The sequence below is a fragment of the Opisthocomus hoazin genome, unplaced genomic scaffold (genome assembly GCF_030867145.1).
Source record: "Opisthocomus hoazin isolate bOpiHoa1 unplaced genomic scaffold, bOpiHoa1.hap1 HAP1_SCAFFOLD_15, whole genome shotgun sequence".
Lineage (NCBI taxonomy): Eukaryota > Metazoa > Chordata > Aves > Opisthocomiformes > Opisthocomidae > Opisthocomus > Opisthocomus hoazin.
The window spans coordinates 1,444,511-1,461,870 of record NW_027448722.1 but is presented as its reverse complement, the minus strand read 5'-3'; positions in this window follow the sequence as shown (position 1 = coordinate 1,461,870).

The window sequence follows — 17,360 nt, the reverse complement described above, 5'->3', positions numbered from 1 at the left end:
GTGGGCATCTGGCATTTATCTGGGTGAGCACATGGCGTTATAGAGACCACCTGGCATCTTTGTGCGCACGCAGCATTAGTTTTGGTGGCCACATGGTGTTTTTGTGGCCATATGGCATTTCCTTTCATGGGCCCCTGACATATTGGTTGCCACCTGGAATACTGATGAGCAGCAAGCGTTTCTTTTGGTGGCCATCTGGCATCTTGGTGGGCACCTAGTCTTTATCTTGATGGCCACCTAAATGCTTACCCCGAGTTTTTCACCAAGTGGCCACCTGGCATCTCCTTAACCACCCAGCATTTCCTTTGGTGGGCACCTGGCATCTCGGTGGGCACCCAGCATTTTGTTTGTTGGGCATGTCGCGTTGTCGTGGCCAACTGCCATCTTGATAGGCAACCAGCCTTTCTTTTGGTGGCCACCTGGCATTTATTTTGGTGGGCTGGTGGCATTTTTTTGGTGGCCACCTGGCATTTTGGGTGCCACCTGAAATATTGGTGTGCACCCTGTGATATTTTTGGTGAGTATGTGGCATTTTGGTGACAAGCTGGCATCTTGTTGGGCACCCAGCATTGATTTTGCTGGGCACGTGGTCTTTTGGTGGGTAGCCAGTGTCTCTTTTGGTGGGCATAATGCATTAATCATGGTGGGCACCCAGGTTTTTTATTCGTTGGCACCTGGCAATTCTTTTGGTGTGCATGGGGCATTTTTGTGGCCACCTGGCATTTTAATGGGCACCCGCTGTAACTTTTGGTAGGCACCTGGCATCTTGGGGGGCACCTGTCTACTTCTTAGTCACCCGGCGTTTCTTTTGCGGGCCATGTGGTGTTTTGGCAGGCACCTAGCATCTTGGGGGGCACCCAGAGTTCCTTTCGGTGAGCACCTGGCTTTTGCTGGCCACCTGGCCTCTTGGTGGACACCTGGTGTTTATTCTGGTTGCCAGTTGCCGTCTTGGTGGGCACCCGGTATTTTTCTGGGTCACCAACAAGCACTTAGGTGGCCACCTAGAATCTTTGCAAGCACCCAGCATGTCTTTTCATTGGCACCCAGCATCTTGGTGGGTACCCAGCATTTCTGTGGTGGGCACATGGTCCTTTGGTTGGCACCCAGTTTTTCTGTTGGTAGGCACGTGGCATTCATCTTGTTGTGCACACAGCGTTTGTTTTCGTGGCCATGTGTCATTTTGGTGGCCACCTGCAATCTTGGTAGGCACCTGGCATCTTGGTGGGCACCCAGCTTTATTTTGGTGAGCAGCCATAACCTTGGTGGGCACCCAGCATTTATTGTGGTGAGCACACGGCATTTTGGTGGGCACCCGGTGTTTCTCTTGGCAGTCACATGGCATTTTGTTGGTCACCTGGCATCTTGGTGACCAGCCGGTGTTCCTTTTGGTGGGCACCTAGCATCTTGGTGGGCACCTGGCACTAGTTTTGTGGGGCACGTGGTATTTTTGTGGCCACCTGGCGTCTCGGTGGGCAGCCAGCATTTATTTTGGTGTACACCAACCATCGTGGTTGGCACCCACCATTTCTATTGGGGGTCACCTGGCGTTTTGTTGGGCTCCTGGCATTTCGTTTGCTGGGCACCCATCGTTTATTCTTGTGGGCATGTGGTGTTTTGGTGGCCACATGGTGTTTTGGTGGGCACCCAGGTTTTCTTTTGGTAGGCACGTCGCATTGATTTTGGTTGGCAGGTGTCATTTTGGTGGGCAGCTGGCATTTCTTTTCGTGGCCAACTGTCATATTTGTGAGCACACAGCGTTTCTTTCGGTGTGCATGTGGAATGTCTTTGGCCACCCAGCATCTTCTTGGGCACCCAGTGTTTCTTTTGGTTGGCACCTGTGATTTTGGGTGCCACCTGGCATCTTGCTGTGCACCCAGCATGTATTTTGGAGAGCACCAACATTTGGTAAGGACCCAGCCTTTCTTTTGGTGGACATGTGGCATTTTGGTGGGCACCTGGCGTCTTGCTGGGCACCCAGTGTGTTTTTTTCCTGGGCACATGACTATTTGGTGGCCACCTGACATCTTGGTGGGCATCTGGCATTTATCTGGGTGAGCACATGGCGTTATAGAGACCACCTGGCATCTTTGTGCGCACGCAACATTAGTTTAGGTGGCCACATGGTGTTTTGGTGGCCACCTGGCATTTCCTTTCGTGGGCCTCTGGCGTATTGGTTGCCACCTGGAATACTGATGAGCAGCAAGCGTTTCTTTTGGTGGCCAGCTGGCATCTTGGTGGGCACCTAGTCTTTATCTTGATGGCCACCTAAATGCTTACCCGGAGTTTTTCACCAGGTGGACACATGGCATTTCCTTAACCACCCACCATTTACTTTGGTAGGCACACAGTGTTTCTTTTGGTGGGCACCTGGCATTTTGGGTGCCACCTGGAATATTGGTGTGCACCCTGTGATATTTTTGTGGGTACATGGCGTTTTGGTGACAAGCTGGCATCTTGTTGGGCAGCCAGCATTTATCTTGCTGGGCACGTGGTCTTTTGGTTGGTACCCAGTGTCTCTTTTGGTGGGCATGTGACATTAATCATGGTGGGCACCCAGGTTTTTGATTGGTGGGCACCTGGCATTTCTTTTGGTGTGCATGGGGCATTTTTGTGGCCACCTGGCATCTTAATGGGCACCCGCTGTTACTTTTGGTAGGCACCTGGCATCTTGTGGGCACCTGGCTACTTCTTAGTCACCCGGCGTTTCTTTTGCTGGCCACGTGGCGTTTTGGAGTGCACCTGGCATCTTGGTGGGCACCCAGAGTTCCTTTTGGTGGGCACCTGGTTTTTGCTGGCCACCTGGCCTCTTGGTGGACACCTGGTGTTTATTCTGGTTGCCAGTTGCCGTCTTGGTGGGCACCCGGTATTTTTCTGGGTCACCACCAAGCACTTAGGTGGCCACCTAGCATCTTTGCAAGCACCCAGCATGTCTTCTCATTGGCACCCAGTATCTTGGTGAGTACCCAGCATTTGTTTTGGTGGGCACATGGTCCTTTGGTTGGCACCCAGTTTTTCTGTTGGTAGGCACGTGACATTCATCTTTTTGAGCAGACAGCGTTTCTTTTCGTGGCCATGTGTCATTTTGGTGGCCACCTGCAATCTTGCTGGCACCTGGCATTTCTTTTGCTGGGCACGTTGTGTTTTGGTTGCCACCTGACATCTTGGTGGGCACCTCGAGTTTCGTTTATATTACACCTGGTGTTTTGGTGGCCACCTGGTATCTTGGTGGGCAGCCAGCTATTCTTGTGGTGGCCACCTGGCATCTTCCTAGGGACGCACCATATATTTTTGTGGGCACATGGTGTTCTTGTGGTCACCTGGCATCTTGGAGGGCGCTGATCATTTATTTTGGTGGGCACATGGCATCTTCGTGGGCACCCGGTGTTTCTTTTGGCAGGCACATGGCATCTTGGTGGGCCCTCGGCACTAGTTTTGGTGGTCACCTGGCTTTTACTATGGTGGGCTGCCGGCGTTTCTTTTGGTGGCCACCTAGCATTTTGGCTGCCACCTGGAATATTGGTGGGCACCCTGTGATATTTTTGGTGGGTACGTGGCATTTTGGTTACAAGCTGGCATCTTGTTGGGCACCCAGCATTTATTTTGCTGGGCACGTCGTCTTTTGGTGGGTACCCAGTGTGACTTTTGGTGGGCATGTCGCATTAATCGTTGTGGGCACCCAGGTTTTTGATTGGTGGGCACCTGGCATTTGTTTTGGTGGGCACGGGGCATTTTTGTGGCCACCTGGTATCTAGGTGACCAGCCGGTGCTACTTTTGGTGGGCTCGCAGCATCTTGGTGGGCACCTGGCATTTCTTTTGATGGCCACATGACATTTTGGTGGCCACCTGGCGTCTTGGTGGGCACTCGGCACTAGTTTTGGTGGGAACGTGCTATTTTTGTGGCCACCTGGCGTCTCGGTGTGCAGCCAGCATTTATTTTGGTGGACACCAGCCATCGTGTTTGGCACCCACCATTTCTATTGGTGGGCACTTGGCGTTTTGTTGGGCACTTGGCATTTCATTTGCTTGGAACCCATCGTTTATTCTTGTGGGCATGTGGTGTTTTGGTGGCCACATGGTGTTTTGGTGGGCAGCCAGGTTTTCTTTTGGTGAGCACGTTGCATTGATTTTGGTTGGCAGGTGGCATTTTGGTGGGCAGCTGGCATTTCGTGGGCACCTGGCATCTTGGTATGCAGCCAGCTTTTATTTTGTTTTCCACCTGGCATCTTGGTTGGCACCCACCGTTTCTTTTGGTGGGCACCTGGCATTTTGTTTGCTGGCCACCCATCGCTTATTCTTGTCGGCATGTGGTGTTTTGGTGGCCACATGGCGTTTTGCTTGGCACGCAGGTTTTCTTCTGGTGGGCAGCTGTCATTTCTTTTGCTGGCCATGTGTCGTCTTGCTGGGCAGAAGGCATTTCTTTTGGTGGCCACCATGCATCTTGGTGGGCACCCAGCTTTTCTTCTGGTGCCCACCTGGCATCTTGACAGGCAACCAGCCTTTATTTGGTGCACACATGACTTTTTCGTGGACACCTGTCATCTATGTGTGTACACAGCTTTTCTTTTGGTGGGCATGTGACATTTAGTTCGCCAGCCGGCATCTTCATGGCCACCCAGTGTATCTTTTGTTGGGCAATCAGCATTTTGCATGCCACCTGGCATCTTGCTGGGCACCCAGCATGTGTTTTGGAGAGCACCAACATTTGGTAAAGACCCAGCCTTTCTTTTGGTAGGCATGTGGCATTTTGGTGGGCACCTGGCATCTTGGTGGGCACCCAGTGTTGATTTTCCTGGGCACATGACTATTTGGTGGCCACCTGACATCTTGGTGGGCATCTGGCATTTATCTGGGTGAGCACATGGCGTTATAGAGACCACCTGGCATCTTTGTGCGCACGCAGCATTATTTTTGGTGGCCACATGGTGTTTTGGTGGCCACCTGGCATTTGCTTTCGTGGGCCCATGGCGTATTGGTTGCCACCTGGAATACTGAAGAGCCGTAAGCGTTTCTTTTGGTGGCCAGCTGGCATCTTGGTTGGCACCCAGGATTTCTTTTCTTGGTGGTCACCTAAATGCTAACCTGGTGTTTTTTACCAGGTGGCCACCTGGCATTTTTATAAGCATCCAGAATTTATTCCTTTTGGCACACGGCATCTTGGTGGGCACCCAGCATTTTGTTGGTGGGCATGTCGCATTTTCGTGGCCAGCCGCCATCTTGATAGGCAACCAGCCTTTATTTGGTGGGCACATGGCATTTTGGTGTCCATCTGGCATTTATTTTGGTGGGCAGCCTACGTTTCTTTTCGTGGGCACCTGGCATTTTGGGTGCCACCTGGAATGTTGGTGGGCACCAGGCGATGTTTTTTGGTGGGTACATGGAGTTTTGTGACAACCTGGCATCTTGTTGGGCACTCAGCATTTCTTTTGCTGGGCACATAATCTTTTGGTGGGCAGCCATTGTGTCTTGTGGTGGGCATCCAGTGTTATTTTGGTGGGCACCCTGCATTTCTTTTGGTGGGCATGGGGCATTTTTGGGGCCACCTGGCATCTTGGTGGGAATCCAGCATTTATTTTGCTGAGCACACGGCATTTTTGTGGCCTGCTGGCATCTTGGTGGGCACCAGGTGTTTATTTGGTGGCCATGTGGCGTTTTGGTGGGCACCCAGTGTTTTCTTTGGTGGGCACCCGGCATTTAATTTGGTCTGCACATGACGTTCTGGTGGCCACCTTGCATCCCTGTGGGCAACCAGCATTTCTCTGGTAGGCATGTCATGATTTGGTGTCCACCTGGCACCTTGGTATGCACCCAGCTCTTCTTTTGGTGGTCATCCATTGTGTCTTCTGGTGGGCATGTGACATTCATCTTGGTGGGTACCTGGTGTTTCTTTTGGTGGGCTGGTGGCACTTTGGTTGCCACCTGACATCTAAATGGGCACTCGGCATTAGTTTTGCTGAGCACCTGGCATCTTGCTGGGAACCAAGCGTTTCTTTTCATGAGTACGTGGCGTTTTGGTGGCCACCTGACATTTTTGTGGGCACCTGCTGTTTCTGTTGGTGGGTACATGGCATTGTGATGGCCACCGGGCATCTTGGTGGGAACCCGCATTTATTTTGCTTGACACCCAGCAATTATTTTGGCGGCCACCTGGCACTTTTATGGGCACCAAGTGTTTATTTTGGTTGGCACATGGTGTTTTGATTGGCAACCAGCATTTATTTTGGTGGCTGCATGGTCTTTTGGTGGACACCCAGCGTTTCTTTTGATGGGCATATGGTATTTTTGTGGGCACCTGGCATTTTTGTGTACACCGGGTGTTTCTTTTAGTGAGCGGCTCGTGTTTTTTGGGTCACCTTGCTTTTTGGTGGCCACCCAGCATCTTGGTGGGCACCCAGCATCTTTATGGGCACTCAGCGTTTCTAGTGGTGCACACCTGGCATTCTGGTGGCCACCAAGCATCTTGCTGGGCACCTGCTCTTTTTCTTGGAGGCCACCTAAATGCTACCCCTCTGTTTTTCACTAGGTGGCCACCTGGCGTCTTTGCAAGTACCCAGCATTTCTTTTCATTGGCACCCAGCATCTTGGTGGGTACAGAGCATTTCTTTTGGTGGGCACGTGGTCCTTTGGTTGGCACCCAGTTTTTCTGTTGGTAGGCACGTGGCATTCATCTGGATGGGCACACAGCGTTTATTTTCGTGGCCATGTGTCATTTTGATGGCCACCTGCAATCTTGGTAGGCACCTGGCATTTCTTTTGCTGGGCATGTTGTGTTTTGGTTGCCACCTGGCATCTTGGTGGGCACCTCGAGTTTCTTTAAATTTACACCTGGTGTTTTGGTGGCCACCTGGTAACTTGGTGGGCACCCAGAACTTTTGTGGTGGCCATCTGGCATCTTCCTAGGGATGTACCATTTATTTTTGTGGGCATGTGGTGTTCTTGTGGTCACCTGGCATCTTGGTGGGCACCCAGCTTTATTTTGGTGAGCACCCAGCATCTTGGTGGCACCCAGCATTACTTTTGGTGAGCACATGGCATCTTGGTGGGCATTCGGTGTTTCTCTTGGCAGTCACATGGCATTTTGGTGGTCACCTGGCATCTTGGTGAGCAGCCCGTGTTCCTTTTGGTGGGCACACAGCATCTTGGTGAGCACCTGGCACTTCTTTTTGTGGCCACGTGGCATTTTGGTGGCCACCTGGCATCTTGGTGGGCACTCAGCACTAGTTTTGGTGGGCACGTGGTATTTCTGTGGCCACCTCGCGTCTCGGTGTGCAGCCAGCATTTATTTTGTTGGATACTAGCCATCGTGGTTGGCACCCACCATTTCTATTGGTGGGCACCTGGTGTTTTGTTGGGCACTTGGCATTTCGTTTGCTGGGCACCCATCATTTATTCTTGTGGGCATGTGGTGTTTTGGTGGCCACATGGTGTTTTGGTGGGCACCCAGGTTTTCTTTTGGTGGGCACGTGGCATTGATTTTGGTTGGCACTAGGCATTTTGGTGGGCAGCTGGCATTTCTTTTGGTGGCCACCTGGCATCTTGGTGGGCACACAGCGTTTCTTTCGGTGGGCATGTGGAATGTCTTTGGCCACCCAGCATCTTCATGGGCACCCAGTGTTTCTTTTGGTGGGCATGTGGCGTTTTTGTGGACACCTAGCATCTTGGTGGGCACCCAGCATTTATTTTCCTGAGCGCATGGCTTTTTGGTGTCCATCTGGCATCTTCGTGCGCACCCAGCATTAGTTTTGGTGAGCACGTGGTGTTTTGGTGGCCACCTGGCATTTCTTTTCGTGGGCACCTGGCGTATTGATTGCCACCTGGAATATTGATGGACACCCAGCGTTTCTTTTGGTGGCCAGCTGGCATCTTGGTATGCAGCCAGCTTTTATTTTGTTGGCCACCTGGCTTCTTGGTTGGCACCCACCGTTTCCTTTGGTGGGCACCTGGCATTTTGTTTGCTGGCCACCCATCGCTTATTCATGTGGGCACCTGGTGTTTTGGTGGCCACATGGCATTTTGGTGGGCACGCAGGATTTCTTTTGGTAGGCAGCTGGCATTTCTTTTGCTGGCCACGTGTCATCTTGCTGAGCGCATGGCATTTTTTCGGTGGCCACCTGGCATCATGGTGGGCACCCAGCTTTTCTTCTGGTACCCACCTTGCATCTTGACAGGCAACCAGACTTTAGTTGGTGGACACGTGGCTTTTTTGTGGCTACCTGGCCTATTTTTGGGCACCCAGCTTTTCTTTTGGTGGGCACCCGGCATTTTGGGTGCCACCTGGCATCTTGCTGGACACCCAGCATGTATTCTGGAGAGCACCAATATTTGGTATGGACCCAGCCTTTCCTTTGGTGGGCATGTGGCATTTTGGGTGCCACCTGGCATCTTGCTGGGCACCCAGAGTTAATTTCGATGGGCACCTGATTTTTGCTGGCCACCTGGCCTCTTGGTGGACATCTGGTGTTTATTCTGTTTGCCAGTTGCCGTCTTGGTGGGCACCCGGTATTTTTCTGGGTCACCACCAAGCACTTAGATGGCCACCTAGCATCTTTGCAAGCACCCAGCATGTCTTCTCATTGGCACCCAGTATCTTGGTGAGTACCCAGCATTTGTTTTGGTGGGCACATGGTCCTTTGGTTGGCACCCAGTTTTTCTGTTGGTAGGCACGTGACATTCATCTTTTTGAGCAGACAGCGTTTCTTTTCGTGGCCATGTGTCATTTTGGTGGCCACCTGCAATCTTGCTGGCACCTGGCATTTCTTTTGCTGGGCACGTTGTGTTTTGGTTGCCACCTGACATCTTGGTGGGCACCTCGAGTTTCGTTTATATTACACCTGGTGTTTTGGTGGCCACCTGGTATCTTGGTGGGCAGCCAGCAATTCTTGTGGTGGCCACCTGGCATCTTCCTAGGGACGCACCATATATTTTTGTGGGCACATGGTGTTCTTGTGGTCACCTGGCATCTTGGAGGGCGCTGATCATTTATTTTGGTGGGCACATGGCATCTTCGTGGGCACCCGGTGTTTCTTTTGGCAGGCACATGGCATCTTGGTGGGCCCTCGGCACTAGTTTTGGTGGTCACCTGGCTTTTACTATGGTGGGCTGCCGGCGTTTCTTTTGGTGGCCACCTGGCATTTTGGTTGCCACCTGGAATATTGGTGGGCACCCTGTGATATTTTTGGTGGGTACGTGGCATTTTGGTTACAAGCTGGCATCTTGTTGGGCACCCAGCATTTATTTTGCTGGGCACGTCGTCTTTTGGTGGGTACCCAGTGTGACTTTTGGTGGGCATGTCGCATTAATCGTTGTGGGCACCCAGGTTTTTGATTGGTGGGCACCTGGCATTTGTTTTGGTGGGCACGGGGCATTTTTGTGGCCACCTGGTATCTAGGTGACCAGCCGGTGCTACTTTTGGTGGGCTCGCAGCATCTTGGTGGGCACCTGGCATTTCTTTTGATGGCCACATGACATTTTGGTGGCCACCTGGCGTCTTGGTGGGCACTCGGCACTAGTTTTGGTGGGAACGTGCTATTTTTGTGGCCACCTGGCGTCTCGGTGTGCAGCCAGCATTTATTTTGGTGGACACCAGCCATCGTGTTTGGCACCCACCATTTCTATTGGTGGGCACTTGGCGTTTTGTTGGGCACTTGGCATTTCATTTGCTTGGAACCCATCGTTTATTCTTGTGGGCATGTGGTGTTTTGGTGGCCACATGGTGTTTTGGTGGGCAGCCAGGTATTCTTTTGGTGAGCACGTTGCATTGATTTTGGTTGGCAGGTGGCATTTTGGTGGGCAGCTGGCATTTCTTTTCGTGGGCACCTGGCATCTTGGTATGCAGCCAGCTTTTATTTTGTTTTCCACCTGGCATCTTGGTTGGCACCCACTGTTTCTTTTGGTGGGCACCTGGCATTTTGTTTTCTGGGCACCCATCGCTTATTCTTGTCGGCATGTGGTGTTTTGGTGGCCACATGGCGTTTTGCTTGGCACGCAGGTTTTCTTCTGGTGGGCAGCTGTCATTTCTTTTGCTGGCCATGTGTCGTCTTGCTGGGCAGAAGGCATTTCTTTTGGTGGCCACCATGCATCTTGGTGGGCACCCAGCTTTTCTTCTGGTGCCCACCTGGCATCTTGACAGGCAACCAGCCTTTATTTGGTGCACACATGACTTTTTCGTGGACACCTGTCATCTATGTGTGTACACAGCTTTTCTTTTGGTGGGCATGTGACATTTAGTTCTCCAGCCGGCATCTTCATGGCCACCCAGTGTATCTTTTGTTGGGCAATCAGCATTTTGCATGCCACCTGGCATCTTGCTGGGCACCCAGCATGTGTTTTGGAGAGCACCAACATTTGGTAAAGACCCAGCCTTTCTTTTGGTAGGCATGTGGTATTTTGGTGGGCACCTGGCATCTTGGTGGTCACCCAGTGTTGATTTTCCTGGGCACATGACTATTTGGTGGCCACCTGACATCTTGGTGGGCATCTGGCATTTATCTGGGTGAGCACATGGCGTTATAGAGACCACCTGGCATCTTTGTGCGCACGCAGCATTATTTTTGGTGGCCACATGGTGTTTTGGTGGCCACCTGGCATTTGCTTTCGTGGGCCCATGGCGTATTGGTTGCCACCTGGAATACTGAAGAGCCGTAAGCGTTTCTTTTGGTGGCCAGCTGGCATCTTGGTGGGCACCTAGTCTTTATCTTGATTGCCACCTAAATGCTTAGCCCGAGTTTTTCACCAGGTGGCCACCTGGCATCACCTTAACCAGCCAGCATTTCCTTTGGTAGGTACCTGGCATCTCGGTGGGCACCCAGCATTTTGTTTGTTGGGCATGTCGCGTTGTGGTGGCCAACTGCCATCTTGATAGGCAACCAGCCTTTCTTTTGGTGGCCACCTGGCATTTCCTTTGGTAGGCAGCCGGCGTTTCTTTTGGTTGCCACCTGGCATTTTGGGTGCTACCTGGAATGTTGGTGGGCACCCTGTGATATTTTTGGTGGGTACGTGGCGTTTTGGTGACAAGCTGGCATCTTGTTGGGCACCCAGCATTTATTTTGCTGGGCACGTGGTCTTTTGGTGCGTAGCCAGTGTCTCTTTTGGTGGGCGTGTGGCATTAATCGTGGTGGTCACACAGGTTTTTGATTGGTGGGCACCTGGCATTTGTTTTGGTGGGCACGGGGCATTTTTGTGGCCACCTGGCATCTTAATGGGCACCCGCTGTTACTTTTGGTAGGCACCTGGCATCTTGTGGGTCACCTGGCTTCTTCTTAGTCACCCGGCGTTTCTTTTGCTGGCCACGTGGCGTTTTGGCGGGCACCTGCATTATGGTGGGCACCCAGAGTTCCTTTTGGTGGGCACCTGGTATTTGCTGGCCACCTGGCCTCTTGGTGGACACCTGGTGTTTATTCTGGTTGCCAGTTGCCGTCTTGGTGGGCACCCGGTATTTTTGTGGGTCACCACCAAGCACTTAGATGGTCACCTAGCATCTTTGCAAGCACCCAGCATGTCTTTTCATTGGCATCCAGCATCTTGGTGGGTACCCAGCATTTCTTTTGGTGGGCACATGGTCCTTTGGTTGGCACCCAGTTTTTCTGTTGGTAGGCACGTGGCAATAATCTTGGTGGGTAGACAGCGTTTCTTTTCGTGGCCATGTGTCATTTTGGTGGCCACCTGCAATCTTGGTAGGCACCTGGCATTTCTTTTGCTGGGCACGTTGTGTTTTGGTTGCCATCTGGCATCTTGGTTGGGCACCCAGCTTTATTTTGGTGAGCACCCAGCACCTTGGTGGGCACCCAGCATTACTTTTGGTGGGCACATGGTCCTTTGGTTGGCACCCAGTTTTTCTGTTGGTAGGCACGTGGCATTCATCTTGTTGGGCAGAGAGCGTTTATTTTCGTGGCCACGTGTCATTTTGTTGGCCACCTGCAATCTTGGTAGGCACCTGGCATTTCTTGTGCTTGGCACGTTGTGTTTTCGTTGCCAGCTGGCATCTTGGTGGGCACCTCGAGTTTCTTTTAATTTACACCTGGTGTTTTGGTGGCCACCTGGTATCTTGGTGGGTACCAGCACTTCTTGTGGTGGCCACCTGGCATATTCATAGGGACGCACCATTTATGTTTGTGGGCACATGGTGTTGTTGTGGTCACCTGGCATCTTGTTGTGCAGCCAGCTTTATTTTGGTGAGCACCCAGCATCTTGGTGGGCACCCAGCATTTATTTTGGTGAGCACATGGCATCTTGGTGGGCACCCGGTGTTTCTCTTGGCAGGCACATGGCATTTTGGTGGTCACCTGGAATCTCGGTGAGCAGCCGGTGTTCCTTTTGGTGGGCACGCAGCATCTTGGTGCGCAGCTGGCAGTTCTTTTGGTGGACACATGGCATTTTGGTGGCCACCTGGCATCTTTGTGGGCACTCAGCACTAGTTTTGTTGGGCACGTAGTATTTTTGTGGCCACCTGGCATCTTAATGGGAGCCCGCTGTTACTTTTGGTAGGCACATGACATCTTGGTGGGCACCCAGTGTTTATTTTCCTGGGCACACGACTATTTGGTGGCCACCTGGCATCTTGGTGGGCGTCCAGCATTTATTTTTGTGCACACATGCCCTTTTGGTGGTCACCTGGCATCATGGTGGGCACCTGGCATATCTTTTGGTCGGCATTTGGTTATTATCGAGGAAAGCACATGGCGTTGTAGTGCCTACCTGCCATTTTGTGTGCACCCAGCATTAGGTTTGTTGTGCACATGGTGTCTTGGTGGCCACCTGGCATATTGATGTGCACCCAGCGTTTATTTTGGTGGCCAGCTGGCATCTTGGTTGGCACCCAGGATTTCTTTTCTTGGTGGTCACCTAAATGCTAACCTGGTGTTTTTTACCAGGTGGCCACCTGGCATTTTTATAAGCATCCAGAATTTATTCCTTTTGGCACACGGCATCTTGGTGGGCACCCAGCATTTTGTTGGTGGGCATGTCGCATTTTCGTGGCCAGCCGCCATCTTGATAGGCAACCAGCCTTTATTTGGTGGGCACATGGCATTTTGGTGTCCATCTGGCATTTATTTTGGTGGGCAGCCTACGTTTCTTTTCGTGGGCACCTGGCATTTTGGGTGCCACCTGGAATGTTGGTGGGCACCAGGCGATGTTTTTTGGTGGGTACATGGAGTTTTGTGACAACCTGGCATCTTGTTGGGCACTCAGCATTTCTTTTGCTGGGCACATAATCTTTTGGTGGGCAGCCATTGTGTCTTGTGGTGGGCATCCAGTGTTATTTTGGTGGGCACCCTGCATTTCTTTTGGTGGGCATGGGGCATTTTTGGGGCCACCTGGCATCTTGGTGGGAATCCAGCATTTATTTTGCTGAGCACACGGCATTTTTGTGGCCTGCTGGCATCTTGGTGGGCACCAGGTGTTTATTTGGTGGCCATGTGGCGTTTTGGTGGGCACCCAGTGTTTTCTTTGGTGGGCACCCGGCATTTAATTTGGTCTGCACATGACGTTCTGGTGGCCACCTTGCATCCCTGTGGGCAACCAGCATTTCTCTGGTAGGCATGTCATGATTTGGTGTCCACCTGGCACCTTGGTATGCACCCAGCTCTTCTTTTGGTGGTCATCCATTGTGTCTTCTGGTGGGCATGTGACATTCATCTTGGTGGGTACCTGGTGTTTCTTTTGGTGGGCTGGTGGCACTTTGGTTGCCACCTGACATCTAAATGGGCACTCGGCATTAGTTTTGCTGAGCACCTGGCATCTTGCTGGGAACCAAGCGTTTCTTTTCATGAGTACGTGGCGTTTTGGTGGCCACCTGACATTTTTGTGGGCACCTGCTGTTTCTGTTGGTGGGTACATGGCATTGTGATGGCCACCGGGCATCTTGGTGGGAACCCGCATTTATTTTGCTTGACACCCAGCAATTATTTTGGCGGCCACCTGGCACTTTTATGGGCACCAAGTGTTTATTTTGGTTGGCACATGGTGTTTTGATTGGCAACCAGCATGTATTTTGGTGGCTGCATGGTCTTTTGGTGGACACCCAGCGTTTCTTTTGATGGGCATATGGTATTTTTGTGGGCACCTGGCATTTTTGTGTACACCGGGTGTTTCTTTTAGTGAGCGGCTCGTGTTTTTTGGGTCACCTTGCTTTTTGGTGGCCACCCAGCATCTTGGTGGGCACCCAGCATCTTTATGGGCACTCAGCGTTTCTAGTGGTGCACACCTGGCATTCTGGTGGCCACCAAGCATCTTGCTGGGCACCTGCTCTTTTTCTTGGAGGCCACCTAAATGCTACCCCTCTGTTTTTCACTAGGTGGCCACCTGGCGTCTTTGCAAGTACCCAGCATTTCTTTTCATTGGCACCCAGCATCTTGGTGGGTACAGAGCATTTCTTTTGGTGGGCACGTGGTCCTTTGGTTGGCACCCAGTTTTTCTGTTGGTAGGCACGTGGCATTCATCTGGATGGGCACACAGCGTTTATTTTCGTGGCCATGTGTCATTTTGATGGCCACCTGCAATCTTGGTAGGCACCTGGCATTTCTTTTGCTGGGCATGTTGTGTTTTGGTTGCCACCTGGCATCTTGGTGGGCACCTCGAGTTTCTTTAAATTTACACCTGGTGTTTTGGTGGCCACCTGGTAACTTGGTGGGCACCCAGAACTTTTGTGGTGGCCATCTGGCATCTTCCTAGGGATGTACCATTTATTTTTGTGGGCATGTGGTGTTCTTGTGGTCACCTGGCATCTTGGTGGGCACCCAGCTTTATTTTGGTGAGCACCCAGCATCTTGGTGGCACCCAGCATTACTTTTGGTGAGCACATGGCATCTTGGTGGGCATTCGGTGTTTCTCTTGGCAGTCACATGGCATTTTGGTGGTCACCTGGCATCTTGGTGAGCAGCCCGTGTTCCTTTTGGTGGGCACACAGCATCTTGGTGAGCACCTGGCACTTCTTTTTGTGGCCACGTGGCATTTTGGTGGCCACCTGGCATCTTGGTGGGCACTCAGCACTAGTTTTGGTGGGCACGTGGTATTTCTGTGGCCACCTCGCGTCTCGGTGTGCAGCCAGCATTTATTTTGTTGGATACTAGCCATCGTGGTTGGCACCCACCATTTCTATTGGTGGGCACCTGGTGTTTTGTTGGGCACTTGGCATTTCGTTTGCTGGGCACCCATCATTTATTCTTGAGGGCATGTGGTGTTTTGGTGGCCACATGGTGTTTTGGTGGGCACCCAGGTTTTCTTTTGGTGGGCACGTGGCATTGATTTTGGTTGGCACTAGGCATTTTGGTGGGCAGCTGGCATTTCTTTTGGTGGCCACCTGGCATCTTGGTGGGCACACAGCGTTTCTTTCGGTGGGCATGTGGAATGTCTTTGGCCACCCAGCATCTTCATGGGCACCCAGTGTTTCTTTTGGTGGGCATGTGGCGTTTTTGTGGACACCTAGCATCTTGGTGGGCACCCAGCATTTATTTTCCTGAGCGCATGGCTTTTTGGTGTCCATCTGGCATCTTTGTGCGCACCCAGCATTAGTTTTGGTGAGCACGTGGTGTTTTGGTGGCCACCTGGCATTTCTTTTCGTGGGCACCTGGCGTATTGATTGCCACCTGGAATATTGATGGACACCCAGCGTTTCTTTTGGTGGCCAGCTGGCATCTTGGTATGCAGCCAGCTTTTATTTTGTTGGCCACCTGGCTTCTTGGTTGGCACCCACCGTTTCCTTTGGTGGGCACCTGGCATTTTGTTTGCTGGCCACCCATCGCTTATTCATGTGGGCACCTGGTGTTTTGGTGGCCACATGGCATTTTGGTGGGCACGCAGGATTTCTTTTGGTAGGCAGCTGGCATTTCTTTTGCTGGCCACGTGTCATCTTGCTGAGCGCATGGCATTTTTTCGGTGGCCACCTGGCATCATGGTGGGCACCCAGCTTTTCTTCTGGTACCCACCTTGCATCTTGACAGGCAACCAGACTTTAGTTGGTGGACACGTGGCTTTTTTGTGGCTACCTGGCCTATTTTTGGGCACCCAGCTTTTCTTTTGGTGGGCACCCGGCATTTTGGGTGCCACCTGGCATCTTGCTGGACACCCAGCATGTATTCTGGAGAGCACCAATATTTGGTATGGACCCAGCCTTTCCTTTGGTGGGCATGTGGCATTTTGGGTGCCACCTGGCATCTTGCTGGGCACCCAGAGTTAATTTCGATGGGCACCTGATTTTTGCTGGCCACCTGGCCTCTTGGTGGACATCTGGTGTTTATTCTGTTTGCCAGTTGCCGTCTTGGTGGGCACCCGGTATTTTTCTGGGTCACCACCAAGCACTTAGATGGCCACCTAGCATCTTTGCAAGCACCCAGCATGTCTTCTCATTGGCACCCAGTATCTTGGTGAGTACCCAGCATTTGTTTTGGTGGGCACATGGTCCTTTGGTTGGCACCCAGTTTTTCTGTTGGTAGGCACGTGACATTCATCTTTTTGAGCAGACAGCGTTTCTTTTCGTGGCCATGTGTCATTTTGGTGGCCACCTGCAATCTTGCTGGCACCTGGCATTTCTTTTGCTGGGCACGTTGTGTTTTGGTTGCCACCTGACATCTTGGTGGGCACCTCGAGTTTCGTTTATATTACACCTGGTGTTTTGGTGGCCACCTGGTATCTTGGTGGGCAGCCAGCAATTCTTGTGGTGGCCACCTGGCATCTTCCTAGGGACGCACCATATATTTTTGTGGGCACATGGTGTTCTTGTGGTCACCTGGCATCTTGGAGGGCGCTGATCATTTATTTTGGTGGGCACATGGCATCTTCGTGGGCACCCGGTGTTTCTTTTGGCAGGCACATGGCATCTTGGTGGGCCCTCGGCACTAGTTTTGGTGGTCACCTGGCTTTTACTATGGTGGGCTGCCGGCGTTTCTTTTGGTGGCCACCTGGCATTTTGGTTGCCACCTGGAATATTGGTGGGCACCCTGTGATATTTTTGGTGGGTACGTGGCATTTTGGTTACAAGCTGGCATCTTGTTGGGCACCCAGCATTTATTTTGCTGGGCACGTCGTCTTTTGGTGGGTACCCAGTGTGACTTTTGGTGGGCATGTCGCATTAATCGTTGTGGGCACCCAGGTTTTTGATTGGTGGGCACCTGGCATTTGTTTTGGTGGGCACGGGGCATTTTTGTGGCCACCTGGTATCTAGGTGACCAGCCGGTGCTACTTTTGGTGGGCTCGCAGCATCTTGGTGGGCACCTGGCATTTCTTTTGATGGCCACATGACATTTTGGTGGCCACCTGGCGTCTTGGTGGGCACTCGGCACTAGTTTTGGTGGGAACGTGCTATTTTTGTGGCCACCTGGCGTCTCGGTGTGCAGCCAGCATTTATTTTGGTGGACACCAGCCATCG